Source organism: Haliotis rufescens, unplaced genomic scaffold (assembly GCF_023055435.1).
Source record: "Haliotis rufescens isolate VD_foot unplaced genomic scaffold, xgHalRufe1.0.p SCAF_1, whole genome shotgun sequence".
Classification (NCBI taxonomy): Eukaryota; Metazoa; Mollusca; class Gastropoda; order Lepetellida; family Haliotidae; genus Haliotis; species Haliotis rufescens.
In genome coordinates, this window is record NW_025963779.1 from 22,915,774 (window position 1) to 22,938,969 (window position 23,196).

At 39.1% G+C, this 23,196-nt stretch overlaps 1 long non-coding RNA gene across 1 annotated transcript; it reads right to left on the reverse strand.

Annotated features, from left to right (window-relative positions):
- Nucleotides 1-2,129: 2,129 nt before the first annotated feature.
- LOC124131718 lies at nt 2,130-4,032 on the reverse strand. Its single transcript, XR_006860700.2, has 3 exons — nt 3,977-4,032; nt 3,090-3,237; nt 2,130-2,188 (listed from the first exon to the last, which is right to left on the reverse strand). It is a non-coding gene; the product is annotated as an uncharacterized LOC124131718 (long non-coding RNA).
- Nucleotides 4,033-23,196: the final 19,164 nt, after the last annotated feature.

Here is a 23,196-nt window from a genome sequence, read left to right on the forward strand (position 1 = left end):
TATGTCGGAATGAAAAACCAAACATCCCTCGTTGGTAGTCATCGAAAGGTAATTGCTATGTGGTCCACATTTGTTACTAAATATATGTATTTAATTTATTTGAACTATTTGGACTTACTATTGAATTTGCTTTGTAAGATATTTTCGTTTCTGGTTTCTGGTGTTTCTCACTGTGATATTGCTGAATATTGCTAAAAGCTGCGGAAATACACACTCACTCACCCGCATTTTACACATTTGAAGTCAAATTTATATTGATTAGTACACTTGTTTTCTTTAAACAATAACACGAATATTCATAAATAACTAGTAACATTTAACTGTCAATTTGAAATAATGATGTGGAATAATAATGGTATCGAGATATGTTTTCTATTGCAGATATATGTGGGGTGGGTAATTCAGAATAATGACGATCAACAGTTAACCTCTAAAAACGAATGTAAATGATAACACCATTCACACATTTGTTACGTCCAGTGTTTCTAAAGACTCTTTCTGCTAAAATATTCATGTACAAAAAAATAGAAAAATCCTTTCTGAAAACACACATATATTTACAAAGTAATTAAAACATGTAATACAATTTATAAAATGAACTGGGTAACGAAAGTGTACACCTGTCATATAAAAACTGTCCATCAATATCTACAATACCTTAACATACTCATAAAAGCCACTATGATTTGTTTTACTGTTAATTGAAACAATTGTAAACAGATTAGTATTTTTAAGTATTATTGTTTAGATCTCACTTTTGCATGTAATACATTATTAACCAGGTGGTGAGATACTAAATTCGTCACACGTGTGTCGTACGTACAAGGCTTAGTGTATCGCACGCCACACGCCACACACCACAAGTTTGCTTTGCATTCTACATTAGTCATAGATAGAGCTACTACAGACATTATACAATCGAGTTACGTGTACATTCAGACTACAGACCCTATGCACCCGACCACTTTCAATTACAATTTAATAAAAGGCAAATAGTTCACAGTTGCGAAATGAAGCCAGTTTAAAATGTTTGGACCTTCATCCGGACTAACGTTAGATGCTGTGGCTGTTCCGTCAGTGTCCCGATACCCGATTGCACAATGAGTTGGGTTTAACGCCGTTTAGAACAGTATTCCAGTTTCAACACGGCGTGTCAGCTTGGTATGGGAGGAAAGCCCGAAGTTATGCAGGTCTTGGACGTTTACCACTTTCGTAACCCAAGAGCACGGGTAAGGTGCTGAGAAACATAGAAACATAGTTGTTGCGAACCGAGAAGCGAACCCACGGTCATAGGTCTTTGGCGTGCCTAAAGGGTGCAACAGCGAACAGCGGCACTTACTCAAACTTAATATTCCTGATATATGTCGTGAAGGGAAAAACGTCGTGAAGGATTGTCTGACTTCAGATTTTGTGTCCCACAAGATCCAAAATATTACAAATATTATTCCGTATAACAAATAACATTTGACCTCATGCGTAAACCGTTGTGTGTAGATTATGGTTGGATTGTTCTATTCTGATGGTGACATGACCTTTCATTTTAAGCTGTCGCTGACACGATATCAAAGCAGACTCAAGTTGGTTAATTTTCACTTGTTCAGTAGAGGGTCGTAAGTTAAAAGGAAATTCTATGGTGACCACAATGATTTCCCTCTTCGAAAATGGAAAGGGATATAATTTCAGCTTATGGTTAAAAGGAAACCGAACCACGTTGATTGTACAACGCGCAGATGGGATACAGGCGGCGTGTGTGACCGACTGCAAGTCCGAGATTTAAAGAGCGTCACTGTTTGACATTTTAAGTGGTCGGCGAAGTAACATCCAATCGCATGAATTACGATTAGTCGAAGACAGTTTCAAATAAAGAATTTACGTATTGCTGCTGTCATCTTCTCACTCACAAAAGGAACACTTTGTTTAATGAATATGCCTTGAACTGCAAACAATAGCCATATTTAGGCACATCTTATTATTCATTTGCAATGGGTTTTGTTTTGGTCTATTTCTATTGTTGTGTGCGGCGTTAAATCACAAACAAACAAATCATAGTATCAATCGACAATAAGTGTAGTAATCTCTTTGTATGGCATAGTGTATCTCACCTCATACTGTATCTCACCTCATAGAAGCCACCTCCTATTGCTGGTCCAATCATAAAAGCACCTCCATTAATAGACTTAAGCACTGCCTACAGAACATAATCTATATAAGAAAATAACAATACGACTCTGTAGCTCACCTAGATCAATATAAGTACAACAGTAACTTCCTTTAGATATCATTCATGATTTTTTAGGCTTTGGATTGGATACAGTTTTATGATAACAAGATGACTTGCAGTACAACATATGCATTTTGAATTTCCGACATACCGTATTTGACGTTATAAGAGCCCCGCTCTAATAAGCGCCACGGCGATATTTGAAAATATATTGGCTAGTGAACAATCCCAATTAGCACCCTTCCGACTGATCAATGTGCACAATTCGTGTACATTTCTTCGTGTATGATACGCACTCGTGTGTTATATGCAACCTTAATTACGGGCAATTAAATTCTGTAAAATATATCTGTCGTGTACAATACGCACATACTTTTCTTTTGTATCATTTCAGGCTGTCAGCAGAAACCATAAAATTTACGATCTTTCGACTCTTTAACCAAAATTATATTCTAATAAGAGCCTTATTTCTAATTTTGAGAGCGCCCCGGGCGCTTATTACGTCGAATACGGTAGTTCCAGACATGGTTAGATTTGGGCATAAATCCCATCTAAGGTCAAGGTCACAGTAGATCCAACACCTGGTTTTATCACCGTAGACAATACTTTTTAATTATTTAAGAACAGAATATTTTACAAGCTGTGACGATGAATAATCCACACTTTCTTCAATACCTGTGCTGTGCATCATTTAAGAAACCTGTGTCCAAATGCATATCACAACATATTCAGATACTTTACATCTTTCAATACATTCTAAAACCCAACATTAGCTTGAATTTACATTGAATGGTTATTTGTTTACAAGGAGTACATGAAACTTAAAAATTAAAAACATTTAAAATAGAACCAAAAATATATTCCGTACGTAAACTGTTGCGATTCGTTTTGGAAAACACAGTCCCGCAATTGCAAAGCTAGATGTCATAACAGCCGCTGTTCCCAATGCTTCTAAACTCCTTACGATAAAGCAAGCAACAATAAATGGAATCCCTGACGGTAATTGATCCAAGCATCTACAACAAAAGAGAAACACATTAATAAGTCCAATACTTTGACTAGGATGTGTTATTAAACATGTAGACAAAGATCGTTATTCCAAAGATAGTATCCTTGGCGTATAGTGGATAAATGGTATGATACTGTTATGTCGATAATTATTTATAATGAATTTAAATGGGCCATTATATGCGTTCACACTATCTGTAATTAACCATGATTACTAACAATAAATGGGTTAATTTATTCAGTTAATCAGTTATGTATTTTACACTCCTTAAAAGTTTGCATGCATTAAGTACAGTTCTTTCCATGCTTATTGGCTGCATTTGAACCTAATACACACAGAGACAGCATATGTCATCAAAGTGGCAGGGTATTCTCTGTTTAGGCACGTCGTTATATAAGAGCAATAATCTTGAACGTGACGTTAAACCCCAGTTTACCTCACCTCACTGTTGGTGCATCTTGGTTCTAATGTGGACATTTTTTATGAATTCTAAATATATATTTTAAATAACATTTTCCAACATTGTATTATTTATGCAGACAATTTTATCTTTTTTCAACCGTCTGAAGCATAATTATTTTTCCAAACATTTTCCGGGTCAATAATGTTTTGTCGATAAAATCATCGCAATATTGTCCATCATTGTAAGGCTCAGAACATTTCAGCCTCTCCTCGTCGCTCAATCAACTATCATTCAAGCCAAAATGTGTGTACATTATCATTTACGTTCGTACAAATCAAATTACCCGAAAATGATATCACAGCAGCCAAATACACATACTCCGACAATGTAGAAGGTCCGGGGACGGTACTTGGATAACTGAAATTGGAATGTGCATATATATGTATGTATGTATGTATGTATGTATGTATGTATGTATGTATGTATGTATGTATGTATGTACTACGAACGTACGTACGCATGCATGCATGCATGCATATATATATATATATATATATATATATATATATATATATATATATATATATATATATATATGGAAAATAGTCACATCTTAACCACATGTTACCAATATCAAACCAGAATTACACAACACACGTACAAGGTACTAATCTCTCTTGTATACACCTTAAACGAGTTGTACAATAATCAAAAATTGAAAAACATATGAGATACTTTTAATAATTAAGTGCTGCCCTGATATCCACACTATATCATAAAGACGTTGCTTCATTTAAAGACGTACCAGATGTCCAAACACGGGCGATGTTATGAAGACGACGAATTCTGAAGAACTGAAAATTAAACCTATAACGGTCTCGCTTGCACCCTTCTTTGTTGCCTGAAGTGAAAATGTTGATAAAGCTACACTATGAACACGACAACGTCAATTTATGCATATACCTTCCTTACGTGTTGGTCACAGTAGACCTGTTAAATCTGTAAAATTGTTTCAGAGCTTGCCCTCTGTTCTATTGGAGAAATACTGCTTGTGAGTTATGATGAATGCAGTTGGTCAAGCACTGTCATATGACAAAGACTGAGTGAGTGAGTTAAATCTTATAGACCAGATCAATTTATACATCAACACTAATTACATTTAGAAAATATAAAAACCCGTCGACAATGGACAGTAAAACAACTAGAGTATCACATATTTGTACTTTAAACTAGTATGTAACAACAAAATATGACTATGCGCAATAATACATGATAGAAACAGGCTACAGATCGCCAGCAACTTTTGATATATCACTATATTAGGGAGTATGGTGACTTACAGTACCTTTGCTACCTGTTTGGGGTCCTTCAGAATTTATATCATCACTTCAGGTTAGTGATTATTGACAAATATACCCCAATTAAACGAATAAATATTACGAATAGAAACGTGGCAGAATAAAACTACTTTGAATGACTCGGTCGTACATACTCTCTCAGGGGGACACTCATTGGCAGCAGAATTTTGAAATGACTTTCAGTAAGTCGAGGGACTTCAGAAATCTATTTTTCAAATATTCAAACTGAAGCCAGCTAGGCAATTAACCCCGACAAAGATCAAAGCAATACATCCCAAGCACTAGGCAGATAGGTTCCCTGGTTGGCTGGTGTCTCCTGATGTCCATGGCTTCTTGTAGTTTCCTTTGTCGCCAGTAGACAGGCGGCTTCCCACATGATGTTATGGTTTTCGTTCTTCAGGATGTGTTCGGAGAGAGCGGATTTCTGGTCGAGTTTGTTAACAGAGGTCCGATGTTCTTTGAGTCTTGTGTTGAGGGGTCTAAGGGTTTCTCCAATGTACTGGTGGCCACAATTGCAGGGTATCTGGTATATACATCCTCGGGGGTTGGGACTTTGGTTGGCGTGGGCCGGGGTCGGAGTTCTTGAGGGTCTTGCGAATTGTTTTGGAGACTAGGTGGGCAGGATAGCTGTTGAGGGAAGTGAAGGTTTCCTTAAGATGGTACAGTTCACTGCTGACGGCATCAGGGTGACAAATAGATTTGGCACGTCTGGTGAGGGTGGCGATGACGGCTTGTTTTTTCTGGGGATAGTGGCAGGAGTTGTAGTGGATGTACTGTGTGTGTGGGCTTGTGGTACACTGGTGTTCTTAGTCTATCATCTGTGGTTTGGAGGGACACGTCTAGGAAAGGAAGGTGTCGATTAGTTTTGGTCTCCATGGTGAACTGGATTCTCTGGTGCTGGGCGTTGAGATGTTTAAGGAGCTCTGTGGGGTCGTTCTGGTGGGCTATGGTGGTGAATGTGTCGTCTAGCTACTTTTTGGTACCAGCAGATTGGGTTGGAATGGTGCTGTGGATAGGGCTTATTGTTCAAAGGATGTCATGAAGATTTCAGTGATGAGAGGAGATAGAGGGTAGCCCATAGGTAGTCCGTGGACTTGCTTATAGATCATGTCGTTGAAGGTGAAGTATGATGTGTCAAAGCAGCTTGTGGCTAAGTTGATGATGCTGTCTATTGTTAGTTTGGTGTCTAGTTCGTCGATTCTATTCTGTAGTTTGTTGCGGAGGATGTCAAGTGCTTCTTGTAGAGGGAAGTTGGTGAAGAGGTCGATGACGTCATAGCTGACCATGGAGCCTGTGAGGTGTGCTTCTCTCAGCTGGTTGACAAAAGAGGAGTAGTCGCTGACGAAGGATTTTCCATCTTTGCCTAAAGGGGGCTAGAAGCCGTGAGAGGTACTTGGCGGTGTTGTAGAACAAGATCCTCTGGAGCAGACTAGTATTCTACAAGCAAGTGACAGAGGCACAAGCAGCGCAAGTCCTACCCCCCGAGGATGTATATACCAGATACCGCTTTGCCATCGATGAACGTGCCGGTATTCTAAGTTTGTTATTTTTTACATTAATTGTAATATTGAAGCACACGCATATGTGGCAAGTAAAGTCTAGCAAGGGCCCTTGTTTGAAATCTAGATCTGTTTCAAATATTTTTTTACAATACTAACGACATTTTGGATTAATTCATCTTGACGAAATCCCTGTTACGTACATATTTCAGTGTCAGTGCTCTATCATTAGTAATAAAAAGATCCTCGTGATGATTGACATCGGACATTTTCAAAGGACAAAATATAACAGATGGCTGAACAACTCAAACAATCCTTTAATTGACATCGCTTAGTATCGGACATCATTATTATTTCTCAATAATTAACAAGACTATACTGACGTACTATCACCCACGAGTAAGTACACGTAGATGTAATCAAACACCTTTTCATTGGCGGCAAATCTATTCAACAAACCTATTTTCGATCACTGGTAACTCGGGCGCCATGTCATACAAGCATCGATTCGTTGTACAATCACGTAACTTGTTTTAAAATTGTTGTCATGGTTTAAACACGATTAAAAACAGCTTGAGTGATATAATTAGACAATGTTTATACTTAAACTTGAAAGCTCAAGACGTGTGGAGTAGGCTATATTTAATACAAGGAAACGATAGGCTAACCTTCGCAGGTGAAAGAAAGAATTTTTTGCTGTATTTACAGTCCAATCCTATGTAATATCTAGATTAAGTGAAATAGGAAAATCTGGATGAATTTGGTGTTAAAAACACAATTTTCTTTCATATTTCTTTTAAATAGCGACTTTAGAATTGTATTAAACCTTGGTATACATGTACATTTTAAGAAATACATGACAGTATGATAGATTTGAAGTAAAGTTCCCATTTCATCCCATTCTGCAAAAGGAAACGTTTGAAATAGATAATCATAATGATTATAGATAAATGAAACTAATAGCATTATTTATCATTAAAGGGAAAGCAGAATATGAAATTTAATTACGAAAATAAAACTATCAAAATCGTTTATAGAAATGTTTTTAGTCATTATATATCTTTCCCATTTTTCTTTTGGCCTAGCTACAGCACGGGGGAAACATATATGATTTAAACTTGTTAAATAAACACAAGAATGCTTTCATCTTGCTCCTGGACAAGATGTTCTTTTTACAAATGTTATTAAGGATACAAATTAAACAAGGAAACAGTGTTATCACTTCTCCCTACCATGGGGCACATACGAATTTTGTTTGTTCGTATAGTAGTGACCAATAAGGAAATTCATGTTAACTATTAAGAAACAGTCCTACAAAGCCTTAAGAAGAGATGGGCACTAGGGTCGCTTTATGTCAACAGAAACATGTGATAAAGTGTGAAATTAATACACACAAAAGTACCCTACTCTGGGAAAAATAATTTAAGATGGGCATGCAAACTTTCATTCATGAAACTGCAGTAGTTTTTGAAAAAGCTTGTCCCTATTTCACGCAGTTGAAAAACACGGAGCAAGGCCCGTAAGTCTGTAAAAAAATAATTTATGACACCAATTTTCGAACTCATATGCGATCGTGACCAGTAACATCACTGTGTAAATTTAATTTCTCTAACTCAAATAGTTTTTAAGAAAATTTATCCCAATTTAGAAGCGGACGGACTGACGTGGCGGGGGATAATACAATATTACTAAAACGTTTGTAAATCACATGGAATTGATCGAAGTATTTGATAATTTAGATAATGCAGGGTAAAATTGAATATAATGAAAACTATTTCAAACATCAAAACGACATCACATTTTGTCATTCAGAAATCGATTTTCTATAAATTTTGTGTAGATTCTATTACTGTTTATTTGGGACATATACCCCCACTTCGATGTAAAAGTAACCAGCTCTTATTGACTTGGAGATAGATGATAATCGATTTTCACTGGTTTTTTTTCTGGTAAGCCCATCAACGTCGATGACGCCATAGTTTTTTAAATTCAGCTGCGTCGTCTTCCTCTGTCATGTCATGTCGCCGACAGCGAGCATGATCTCTCCCAATGCATTTGCTGGATTTCAGCAATGAAACAAGGAGACACCTGTGTGTGAAGAAACTGCAGGAGATTTAGCAGATTAACGGATTGCTGCTTCAGATCATATTCTGCCAGTATAGAACCAGAACGAAGACGTTCTTCACTTCCCAACACGTACTTTGGATTACCTTCAGAGGATGAGATGACAATGAACCTTGACAATTGATTACTTGTGAAGGGACATCATCACCCGATGAAAGGGACACAAAATTCTGCGTTCCGTATTACCGGATAAGCCTCTGCCTTCTGGCATAAGACTCTCAGTAATATTTTTCTTAGCAAAAACGTAATATAACTGGAGTATATATCTCGAAGATAAATTAGTTACTATAGGAAGTGATATATACCTACATTATATGTCAGTTCGTGTGACCTACCTCTATAGCGAAAAATGGTGCAATGAGGGATGTACAGCACACAGCACAGAAGTTGGACAGAAGAACGATTGCCAGGGTAAGTCTGTTCCTCTTCGTGTCTGCCACCTGAGGCGAGTCTTCTATGGTGGTGGACCCAGCCATTGTAAGAGTGTTATGGTGACAGGTTCAATGTACTTCGGTTTGTTACCGTGTTTGCATGTAACGTGTTGCCACCAGTTAGCTATATGGGGTCCACGCCTTGGGGTACGATATGACTCAACCTATCATCACTTTCAGTTAATCAGTCATACGACTACCTAGTGACAAGCATGGAATGCTGCTGCTAATCTCGGAATCCCGAAGGAAATATCTGTAACAATGGCTGTACCCTTGACATGTAACAGCTGGTTCTTTTATACATGTCATTTAGCTTTATCAATCACATAAACGTTTATATAGTGTTCAAAGAACAATTATCCTCCTGTTACTATGTGAATATAGTATTTTATAAGAGGTAAGTCGAATTTCAGTTCACAGTCATGTACATCAAGCTGTCCTCTGTAATCAGAGTAATCAAAGGTCAAAATATACTCAACAACAAAAGTGACACCAATATTTTAGTGTATTTTTCAAACAAGTAAACTTTGGTTTTCAATATTGTAGTACATGTATGGAATCAAGTCACAAAAACGTGACTGCTACAGAAAAGCATGCATTCCATGCAAAAGTTGACTTTTATGCAAGTCCCATGCATTTCACTACCCAAGAATGGGTATAAAATCTTGTGCGTTAACGGGATTACATATGCAATATTAAGCATCGTTCTGACAACAGCCACTCAGAAAAACAACAAAATTACGCAATTATTTAACATTACGAAATGCCACGCCTGTCCGAAAATGAGCGTCTGCGAGCCATTGGTATGGGATCGAGTCAACGTGATGTTGCAAGACAATTTAACGTACACAGAAACACCATTTGGTGTTTATGGCAACGTTGGCAACAGACGAATGCAGTCAGAGATTATCCTCGGAGTGGCAGGCCACGCGTAACCAATAATCGACAAGACAACTGGATTTGAACAACACACCTACGAAATCGATTCCAGCCAGCAACAGTGACTGCAAGAAGCATCCTTCGCCGCCTCAGATGTGCAGGGATTGTCGCCAGAAGGCCCGCCAGACGTCCCATTTTGACAGTAGTGCAGACAGCGTCTACGCTAGACGGCCATGCAGTGGGGACAAGTTCTATTCACTGACGAGTCTCGTTTTTCACCTCAGCTAAAGCGATGGACGGATTCGAGTGTACCGACGTCGAGGTGAACGTTACGTCAATCATGGTGTGATGGAAGAAGATCGGTTCGGGGGCGGCAGCGTTATGGTATGGGGTGGGATTACAGCAAGACAGAGGACCCGTTTGATACTTGTAGAGGGAAATCTCAATGGACAGCGTTACCGCGACGAGATCATCGGCCCTGTTGTTCTACCGTTTGTGCGTCGTCATGGCCCAGGCATTACCTTTCAACATGACAACGCCCGGCCTCATATTGCTCGACTTGTTCAGGATTTTCTTCAACAAAACAACGTGAATGTCATCCCCTTGCCGGCTCGCTCCCCTGATCTCTCACCAATCAGATTAATCGGCGCCTTCGACGTCAACCACGTGTTCCACAGACACTCCAGGAACTTCGAAACATGCTCCAACAGATATGGACAGATATCACACAGGACTTTGTGCGACGCCTTGTCCATTCCATGAGACGAAGATGTGTTGTTTGCATCCAAACCAGAGTTGGACACACACGCTATTGATTTGTAAGTTGACATTTTGGCATGTTCATGTTTTTTTTTATGAAATCACGCATTTTCTGAAGTCAGTATGGCAAATTGCACCATTTGAACACTTACAGGAGTCTTTTATCTGTTGCAGACCGAAATTGTTTCAGATTTGGTAAAACATAACTTGGCATTAAATCTTATTCATTGTCACAGGAACTTTTGTTGTTCAGTATATAACTTAATTGTAGATGAATTTGTGTGACCTACTTCTATTGCAAACAAAGGTGCAGTGAGGGGTATACAGCATACAGCTGGACAGAAGAACAATTGCCAAGGTAGGTCTGTTCCTCTTCGTATCCGTCACTTCAGGCCAGCTTTTATAGGATCGCACTTTGTAATTGTCAGATTGTTATGACGATAGATTCAACAGCACTTCAATAGTCGCTGTGTTTGAGTGTAACTTGTTGCTAGGGCTGCAACGATACAGGAAGGTCACGATACGATGCGCATCTCGATATTCTGGTCACGATACGATACGAATCTCGATACGCAATGATAAAAAAACCCCAAGACTTAAAGCATGTCAAGATTGAAACTTTCATGATTTTGGAACAGTCAAAATTATTTTATAATAACAAGACTACTGAAGTTGTTCATCTTTCCTTCAAAACAATTCAAAGTTCAAACACCAGAAAATAATTCATGTACTCCACCAGTGATACAACTTTAAAGAATTTTGATGCAATGGTCGAAGAAATTGTATCTGAAATTATTGTTTATCAGGAATAATTTATTCCAATATCGTGTTACCTAAGTTACAGCTTTTACTATAAAATTATATATTTATAATTATTAGAACCACAAGTGTAGCATTTTGGTACTGGTGATTGCTGTTGCAGTATATTTTTACGTATGGAACAATTTGACCAGTCACCCTAGGGACTTCCCGTGCTACATGTATTTCGATTGCGATAACGTTTTGTTGACATATATTAGCCAAATTGCCACAAATATGACTTTTAACGAGTCAAAGTATGGCATTTTTAATATATGTATCCATTCTCTAGCATTTTTAATATATGTATCCATTCTCTAGCAACTAAAGTTCGTTTCAATGCGTCAAAAGCGGTAATCTGACCGTGGTTGCTGTATCTCTTCACACACGATTTCACATAACTTAATGAAAACAATATTAAATGAAATTTTGAATAAAATTAATAAAATAGATTACAAACACAAGTCCAGATATACAATGAACACGTTTTAATGACAAGATAGTAGAATAATGGTATTGAATTGCGTACTTCAGTTCGGATTTGCTGACTGGTATTTTCGGTGTTATGTGCTTGCGGTGATCAGCTAATAATGTTTTATGAGATGGGGAAAAACATCTGTCGGTGTAAAACCTGAGCTTATTAAAAATGTAAGTACGTTTTTGGGAGCCATGCGTTAGCGCGCGCTATAACCAAATTAGCGGTTTATTGAAAGGCACAATAGCGAGGAAACGCTGTACTTGAGATTTGCGTTCCGAATTGTGGCGTATTGATAAATGGGCCCTCGTTTATCGTATATCGTATCGTGGGTCAAGTATCGCGATGCATCGGAATATCGGTGTATCGTTTCACCCTTACTTGTTGCCACTAATTAGCTCTATAGAATCCACGCCTTTTGGATGTGATGAGAATCAGCCAATTATCACTTTCAATCAATGACACATAAGACTACCTTTCAAGGAGGGTTGGTTCCTTCTATTATTCTTTTAAGCTTTGAATATGACATTAACGTTGATAAGGGATTTACTGAACAATTACCATAATATTACACTGTGAATATAGTAACGGAAGTCACGATTTACAGTCATGTTTAAATATCAAGCTGTCCTCTGTTAAAGTAGTATATACCTTTGGGACCCAATGATACCCCGGTGTGGCCACCTGATGGGCATCACTGCCATCTCATCCCCTAATTTCCAAGTAGGCTTCGGCCCAAATTGTTTTTCTCTGCAAACCCAGTACATGGTCATTAGAAGGACAAACGACTAAAACTTCATGTAAATAAACCGCCTTAAAACATATTCTATAATCAATCATGTTTCTATCATCAATCATGTACCATATAACATGAAGAACAACATGCTGGTGCTGAGTTTTCAGCACCATTTACAACTGTCAGTGACAATTACCTGTCGCCGGAGATTGCTGGATGGAGGTCCTGGATGGGGCAGAGCAAACATTTACAGCCCATGCACACCCCACCTTACAGGACTCGATGAAAACAATGTGTCGGCTCCGGATGTAATTCAGTGACACGCCATTGCAACAAACAACAGGAGACTAAATAATTTCAGAGAAAACATGATAAATGATTATCTACTGGAAAAGGGTGGAAGACCCACACTGAACAAACTGCTCATTACGCCAAAACAACGTACAGAAGCGGAAAGGCCCACAAAAATTACCATAGTCCAACTACTGGAAAGCATCGTGAAGAAACTTCAAGTCACTCAGGTTTGTTTTAAGGGCTATACAGAAACATTTCAATGTGGAAATATTCAGTAAAGTAATGTCTTAAAATTCCATATTTGTAAGTTAAGATCATAATGTACTGTGATATATGCCTTTTCAAACCAATTAAATCCATTTGTTACACGGAACCCCCATTTACAGTACAGTAGAAGAAACTCTCTACGAATTAGTGGCCTACCTGAGTCCAAGGAAGAAAAGAAGGAGACATTAGTGATGGAGGTCCTGAGAGTCTTACATCCTGACCTTACAGCATCGGACATCGACAGATGCCACCGAGTCGGTAAGAAAAACATGGATAGGAACAGACAGGTCATTGTAAAATTCGTCAGCTATAGAAACAGGAACAAAGTAATTTCTAACAAGAATGGCGGACAGTTCCAGCAGGACAACGCTCGACCGCATATTGCACGTGTTTGTCAGGACTTCTTACAGCACAACAACATCCAGACATTACCTTGGCCAGCCCGGTCACCAGATTTGTCCCCGATTGAGCATCTCTGGGACGAGTTGGATCGACGCGTTCGCAGAAGGAATCCACCGCCCCAAACACTTCCGGCGCTTCTTGATGCACTTCAGCTTGAATGGCAGCACATCTAACAGCGTGTTATTGACAACTTGATTGCATCTATGGGTCGTCGGTGTCAAGCGGTGATTGATGCACGTGGTGGGCACAACCGATACTGACATTTTCTGTACCCCTGTGAACTATTGTCCCCCTGAGAGGATACGTAAGATCCACATCGTTCAAAGTAAATTTAAGCATACCACGTTTTTAATCGTAGTATATTCGTTAATTTCAATTGACGGCTAAACTTGCATACAATCGCCAGCGGCTGAAGATATGATGTACATCCTGCTGGGGTCCATACAGGTAGCAAAGGTACTATAAGTCCCCATGGTCCCTAGCATGGTAATCTACCTTCAATTGCTGGCGATCTATAGCCCGTTTTTACAATGTATTGTTCTGTTTTGTAATAACTTTTTATGGTCACGTTCTAGTTTTAAAAATTGCTATCTGTGATAAGTCTAGTAATTTTACTGTCCTTTGCGGACAGGTTTTTATATGGTCTAAATTAATGTTTCCTTAATGTATTAGACGTTTTAGTCACGATATGGCTGAAATATTGCCGATGTGACTTTAAATATTAACTCACTCACTCGCTGTACCCCTGGGACATTAACTGTATCGTGTACGTGCGTCTGTCTAGGTGACACGATTAATGTTTTGAACATTGTGTACATTGATCTTCAAACAGTGTTTCACTATGGTTTCTGTGTCCTAATTTGAAACAATCGCATTATATTACATTTGAAAGTCAGTGTCAAGTTTCTTTTTTTGAAGGGTATATATCAGTAAGTCTATAGAAGAACAAAAAGGACAATTGTAAATAGTTTGCTTTGCATTGCTTATACTTGTCATACGTGTACCCAATACAATGTCTTTGTACTATATCATAATGTTTTAACTGTTGAGTATAAAGCAATTTATATATACATTTATATGTATATTTATACAGTGCCAATGGACCACTTTATTCTATCAGTTTCGGTTATTTGTCACTAATTGAGTTATTTGTCACCAGTCAGGGTTTTTTCCCGACCTGTCTGTGTCAGCGGACACATCTGAGTTAGCTACAACATTGTTGTCATTCGCAATTGTCTTGGTGCTAGATTCCTCAGTCATTTCCGGAAACAAAGCATCAAAGTCAATAAGGCGCAATTAATCAATTTCGTTCACATCAGCAATTTTGCAGATTTCATGTTCTTCACTTTGTACAAGTATGCACAGATTGCCATAACATCAAAATCACCGTAAGGACAATCCATTTTCGTTTATGTGGCAGACGACAACAAACATCATAACCAAAGCATTTATTTATATTGAAGTCACATAAAATGTTGCAAGGCCAAGCAAAAATAATATAATTGATAATAATAATGATAAATGCAGGGATTAAAATTGAAAAATAAAAACGAGTTGATTGTAAAAAGCAAGAGTTCAGGAAAACCCCGGAATGTAGTTCCGGCAAAGGTTCACACGATCAGTTTCACAAAAAAGTTTTCTGTCCGTTCACAGGTGTGTGAACTCCAAATATCAGACTACCCATTCAGCTAATCAGCAGGAAAGAAACAGTGTAAACTTTAAAGAATGAAATTTAATCCTATGCCAGAAACATTCAAATCTCAAACATCTGTCAGAAGCTTTCAGTTGAATAAACCAGTTGCAGCGGTAGAAGAAGTGGAGATTGAATTCGAGCACAGTTAAAAGAATTACTTGAGCATAGGTCTTTGTATCCCAATTGTGTGGATCGATGCTGTTGATGTCAATCAGTAGATTTCCTTGTCCAGACTCGACTATTTACAGACAACACTCACAACGAGGAGACCATTTTCAGTATAATTTCCGTTTATTTTATTTCTATATAGTCTTCGTGTTAGCATTCTTTAGTTTGCCTTTGCCCCACAATGTGATCCCAAGGAAATGGCGTCAAGGGCAGCAACTGGAAGAGCAACACAGACGGTATCACTACAGTTAGGAGTATTGCATTGTTATTCATCTCCAATAGTCTACTGAAAAACTAGACTGCAGCTTGTACGATGTGAAATCGAGTTTAACGTCGCATTCAAGATTTTTGCACTTAAATAGCGACGTGCACGCACGTGTATGTCTGAGTGACTGCTTGTACTAGTCCAGAGTAATGCTGGTTTTATAGTGCCGGCCCACTGAGACACCATGCCACAGTCCTATCCTACAGTTTTATCCAAATAATGATGAGCAAGAGGCAGGGTAACAAGAACCAGCTGTTTACGTATTTTGGTAAGACGCGTCAGGGGATCTAACCACTGACCGCTCTCTTGGCAGTCACTTGATCACGTTCAACTGACTGTCGCTCATATACAAATGGCCTCAACAAACAAAATACACTTGCTCAACTACAACAACTCAAACAATGTTCTACACTGACTAGTTCACTTTGTTATGGCCCATAGTTGAACGTTAGTCGGGCTTAGAACTTTTTGACCAGCCCTCGTATATTAGTTCATCGCAATTATAAATAATTATTTACCGTGATCGTAACCAGAACGGAACATCCAACCATCGCCCACGGGAATCCGAAATGATCCACGACTATTCCAGTTACAATGGGACCAGAAAATGTTTTGCAAAAGAAAAGTTTGATTTATACTCGTACTGACAAACACATTTATCAGTTTCTTACATGCTTGTGATATAGTTGGAAACGAAGAGTGGATACTTCTTAGGATTATGGAAAGGGTTGTGTCTCTTTTATGTATTTGAATAGTGACAGCGATCTTACTGATATTAAAGAGTCAGGCAAGGAGTTCCATTTTGTAATAATGATAATAATAATAATAATCATCATCATCATCATCACATGGCGGTGTTGATTTTGTTGATGGTTCTGTATTGCAGGACGGTACAGAAATGTGTGTCAACCAAGCGAATTGCCATATCAAGTCGGCCCAGACTCAGTTTTTCAAGGAGAGGCTTCTCTGAACGACCACTGCATCGAGTGTATGTGCAGTGTGTTGAGAAGATCAGCAGTCCTGCAGAATCCTTCGCTTGGATGAAGTCGTCTGGCCTGAAAAGTGAAACAGAAGGCTTTCTGTTTGCTGTTCTGGACCAGTCACTTCCTACTCGAAACCGTCAATGTGTGATTTTGCATCAAAATGTGAATATGAAATGTAGATTATGTAATGAATTTAATGAGACTGTCCAACACATTGTCAGTGGATGCCCAGCTTTGGCACAAACACAGTATCTTGAACGACATGATGGTGTAGCTCGATCATCTTATTACCGTCTTCGCCATGCTTGTGGTTTTGACACAGAGGTCCATCCATAGTACGACCCAGAATATGTAGAGGGCGTCATGGAAAATGATAAATACAGTATTATTTGGAATAGGCCCTTATACAACCTGAAGCATATCTAGGCCAACAAACCCGATCTTGTCCTTTTTGGTAAATCCAATGAAATCATTTATATCATAGCATTTTCTGTCCCTTTTGACACTAATGTGATTGACAAGATTGAGGAAAAACATGACAAATATGCTGACCTCGCTTTCGAAATGTCACACATGCATCCCAAGTATACGTACCCAGTTGTCCGACTCCCCATTGTTCTCGGTGCCTTAGGTTTGGTACCTCCGGATCTATTGACTGACATTGGGAGAATACCCGGGTTTGCTAGCAGGAATACAGCCCTTCTGACAATCTGGATAATGCAGAAGGCTGCAGTGTTGGAGAGTCTTCACATTCTCCGAAATTTTCGGGTGGGTTTGACTGGGCAGCGCTTCCTTGGAGAATTTCCATTCGCTGTCTGGGCTGCGTGTAGAGGGTGCAAGGGCCCTGAGCTGATAATGAGCTTTACCAGCCTGACTGTGCCAAGATCACCCAAACCCTCTTTGCTGCATTTTTTTATTTTATTCTGAAAATATTACTACTACTACTGCTACTACTACTACTACTACTACTAATAATAATAATAATAATGTGACAGTCCAACACATTGTCAGTGGATGCCCAGCTTTGGCACAAACACAGTATCTTAAACGACATGATGGTGTAGCTCTATCATTTTATTACTGTCTTCGCCATGCTTATGGTTTTGACACAGAGGTGCACACGGAATATGTAGAGGGCGTCCTGGAAAATGATAAATACAGAATTCTTTGGAATAGGCCCATTTACAGCCTCAGACGTTTACAGGCCAACAAACCTGATCTTGTCCTTTTTGAAAAATCCAATGAAATCATTTATATCATTGAATTTTCTGTCCCTTTTGACATCAATGTGATTGACAAGATTGAGGAAAAACATGGCAAATATGCAGACCTCGCTTCCGAAATGTCACACTTGCATCCCTAGTACCAAGTCGCAAGCTCCGACGTTCATACAGTTTGGCCCTTACTCAAGGAAGGTTCATACTTCAATGAACTCACACAAAGTGAAAGTCAATTCTTAAATAAAGTATAGTTTTCAATAACTTCAAAACACATGACAATGTAGTTCTTGACGAGTTAATAATAACAAATGTTTAATCCTCCAGTCAATACTATTCTAACGGTACTGGTTTGTGGGCTAATGGTTTTTTTGTGTTTTTTTAGAAACGTCTTATTCACTTCTCTTTTGACGAGTTACATTTCAGTGCATTTGGATGCTGACTGGTACAATGTAGCCTCAGGTTGTAGCAAAGTATAATATACATAATTGGAGTACTGCATTTTATCATTACTGCATTTTATTAAACCAGGAATCAAAGATGAATATAGCTATGTATTAGTGAGGCCAGATATCACCTAATGTGGGACTGTAGAAATCGCTCATGAAACATGTTTTTGGTGGGAATGTGTTAAGTGAGTGAGTGAGTGAGTGAGTTTGGTTTTACGCCGCTTTTAGCAATATTCCAGCAATATCACGGCGGGGGACACCAGAAATGGGCTTCACACATTGTACCCATGTCGGGAATCGAACCCGGTTCTTCAGCGTGACGAGCGAACGCTTTAACCTCTAGGCTACCCGACCGCCCCGAATGTGTTAAGGGAAAGGTGGGGGCTGCGGCTGCTTCTACGTTCTAGTTACCTAAGCTATTAAGTGCCCTTAGAACATAGGTACAGTTATTGATACAAGTCATAACGTGAAACGTCTTACCCTATGCAATTAGATGACTGAATGATGCCGGCTAAGAATCCCAAAGTAGCGCCATCGTCTTTTGTCCCATATCTCTGAAACATTGGTTCAATAATGCTATTGTTTTTGAAGTTTCTTAATGTCAGTCAACAGAATAAACCTATAAACTGCGTGTTGATTTTAAATAAGTGCTCTACGCGGTGCCAATAAGTGGTGCTATTTGCCGTTTGATTTGATTGAGGTGAGGTTGGATTAAGGTAAGGATATGTATCATGCCATTGCGGGAGAGTCGCAATCATATTGAGTCGCATTATGGCTGGGTGTCAGCAGTCGCATTAATTTGGAGACGCATTAATTTCATGATTTACAGTAATGAGCTTATTTGTTTGTTGTTTAACTCCGCACCCAGCAAAAATGTAGATATATGACGGCGTTCTGTAAATAATCTGTACTAGACCTTCCCGTGATTGACACCATTAGCATCGATCCGATTGGGATACGATGACATGCATCAACCATGTCAGCGAGTTTGACCACCCGATCCCGTAAGTCTCTTACGACGAAATTGCTGAAGACCAATTCCTGATAATGCGTGAATCAATAATCTGATGCTCGTCATACCTACATATGTCCAGGCTGATAATGTCTACCAGTGCTGGTCATACCTAACCATTTCTATCGACCAAGCATTCTTTGGTTTACCTACCTGAGTTAGGTGCCCTAAAATCCTTAATACGTATTTATCATATGCCAATCATACCTACCCGTTCATGTTCTCACTGGCCATGGCTTATTGTGTGAGATGCTGGGGATACCTATCTGTGTCAAGATCTCATCGTATCTTCTTATTCTTATACCTGTGTTAGGTGAAAGCCATACCTACCTGTGTCAGGTGCTGGGCGAAGAACGGGCCCACAGAGGCCAACCCAAAGTAAGCAGCGTAGATGAAGAGGGCTCCAAACCAGACTGAGGGACTCCTTAATGAATGTGAGACAGCAACACGTGATCGTCTTTGTGTGGAAGGAACAGCTACAACATGACGTGACGTTGAAATACATTCGAGCTATGTGTACACCAGGATATATACTGAACCAAATTAAAAACTTCACAATCCTAAAATTTTAACATTTTGACCAGTTATCATTGGGGGCCCTTATTTTGTATTTAAAAAGTAATGGCCACGTATTGTCTTCAGATAACACCCGTTTTTGTGCAGGTGAATCGATCAAAATCATGTGCACAACACTATAGTGGCAAAAGTGGTTTTTCACGTGCAACTGGTCACGTGGCCATAATACCGCACGTGTTTTTACATTTAAGTCTTTACGACCATTTGTCATGCCACGCCTTTCAATTCTGCAACGTGAACGTGCCATCGGCATGTTGCAGACGGGAACGTCCGTAGCTGAAGTCGCAGGACGATGGGTTGTAGTCGACGGACTGTTTATGATTTACAGACGCGTCTACAGCAAACGGGTTCCACCGCTGATCGCCCTCGGCCAGGTCGACCACGACCACGTGAGTATCGTCAGATTGTCTTACGTCACCCCCGTAACCGAGTTTTGACGGCTACATCAACCAGAAATGAACTGTTTAGGGGTAGACTGAGTGCGCAAACTGTTTGAAACCGTCTGAGAACTGCTCACCTTCAAGCACGACGGCCATGCTGCGGGCCGATTCTGACTCAATTACACAGACGTCAACGTCAATTGTGGGCACAGCGACACTTACGACAGACTCAGAGGAATAGGAATCAAGTCGTCTTCAGTGATGAATCCTGATTTAATCTTCGATTTGCTGATTGTAGGGCGAGGGTGTGGAGGCGCCGTCATGAACGTTACGCCCAGTGTTGTGTACGGGAAGTTGACAGATTTCGAGGCGGAAGTGTCATGGTGTGGGGTGAGTTCTGTGGCAATGCACGTTCCTCACTCTGACGATCAAGTCTGTCCCGAAAGTGAGTCAGGGAGGTAACTCTAACACTTCTTGTATAGACATTGTATGAGCCCTTCGATCAACATCTGCTAACTACAGAAGCAGAGTCGATTGTATGATTCTGACTGTATCATGAGCAAGTGTTTATGAATCACAATTTGATAGTGATTCATAAATACATGCTCATGATTTAGTCGGAATCGTACAATCGATTCTCCTCTTCGCAGTGATTTCTTGTGAATATTGAATGGGTTTTGTCGCTTTTATTTTTCCTGATAACATAGTACCATGGCCCTCTTCTCGCTCTTTTAAAGGCACAGTCTGTCTTCCAGAAACTGTTACCTCACGAAACCTCTAGAACGATCTGTCCCGAGTCTGTCCCGAAAGTGAGATTGGAAGGTTACTCTGGTGTAGGTATTGTATGCGCCCTTCGATCAAAACTACAGAAGCAGATTCTATGCTATGATTCCGACTGTTTCATGCGTATGTGTTTATGATCACTATTTGATAGTGATTCATGAACACATTCTTATGATATAGTCGGAATCGTACAATCGACTCTGCTTTTGGCAGAGTTTTCTTATGAATATAGAAAGGGTTTTGTAGCTTTTATTTATTTGCTTTCCTGATAAAATAAACAACAATCTGTGACAGAAAACATCAAGCTTATGTTACTATTGCTTTGAAATTTATCAGTCGATTTTACAGAAGCACCCCTTGACAGTTTCAACTGTACTTATGGAAAGTAACTTATGTTACAAGTCGACACGTGTTTTCATTAGACGCCTAAAAGTAGCTAATAGCATATATAAAATTTATTATGAAGTAATAATAATGTGATGGGAACAATGACACATTGGTTAAAATACACTGAAACATTGGATATGAATATAGTTTTCATAATTAATATGTGATAATCCATTTTTATTTCTCAATGAGATATCGTTTCTCAAAGTACTAATCACTTTTTACTTTACATGATCTGAGAGTAATATGTTTATTTCTCTTCTGTCACTTACAAACAATAATGGTTATACACAAGGTTTTAGCAACGTTCGGCTATCATCACTGCATGACACCAGAATGGGCTTCACACAATCATATCAATCATTTCTGCTACATGTACCTCATATGAATAACGAACAATGTGTTAATATCAGTTGAATATTTTAATTATTTCTTAGTGAAAAATCATTTTATTTCTGAATAAGCCCCAGTGTGCGTTTTCCTGAGTTTGCGCCACAATGTGATCCCGAGGAAAGGCGTGAAGGATATACTCTGGAAGAGAAACAGAAAGGTCACAAAGACAGAACATTATGAGTATTGCATTTTTCGTCTCTATACTGCTGAGCTGAATAGACATGCGAGGTGTGGATATCAGGCGCCATATAATATATTATTATTGTCTTTATTTACCGTGGTTGGTAGGTTGGTTGGTTATGCAACGCCACACTCATAAACATTCCAGCTATATGACGGCGGTCTATAAATAATCGAGTTTGGACCAGACAATCCAGTTATTAATATCATGAGCATTGATCCACGCAATTGGGATACGATGAGATGTATCAACCAAGTCAGCGAGCCTGACCACCCGATCCCGTTACTCGCCTTTTACGACAAGCATAGTCACCTTTTACGGCAAGCATGGGTTGCTGAAGACCTGTTTTATCCTGGAATCTTCAAGGGTCTTATTTACCGTGACCATAATTAGAATGGAACATCCTGTCATCAGCCACGGGAAACCAAAATTATCCATCATTATCCCAGCTAGAATAGGACCAGAGAACGTTCTGCAAAACAATATGTTTGTATTATTCTTGTTGATGACGAACATATTCATTATTTTCTCTTTTAGATGAATGAATCGCTATCATATAGTGATTATACCTGGTGTATACCATTAGTGGCAGAAATAATTAATTCAAGTCAAGTCAACAACTAAAACAAAAAAAAGCACGAGAACATATGGTACAAGTTAGAATAGGGAATTGCATCACGATAATAATTTTCGCTGATGCCTCAAATTTGAAAGCTATACTAAGGCCTTGAATGTTGTAACCCTGATCCAACAACTTTAGGGCAAGAGCCGTTTGAAGCTCTTTGAAATCTACTAATCTAAAGAGTTTAACGCCGCTTTTAGCAATAATACAGCAATATCACGGCGAGAGACACCAGAAATGGGCTTTACACATTATGCCCATGCAGGGAATCGAACCCGGCTCTTCGACGTGAAGAGCGAACGCTGTAACCACAAGGTTAAACAACCGCCCCTACTAATCTAGATATTTTGTTCGATTGTGCCTCAAACGTTGTGCATTGTAGACACCAAAGGGTGAAACTGCTGGAATACTGATCGGCATGAAGAAAAGGTG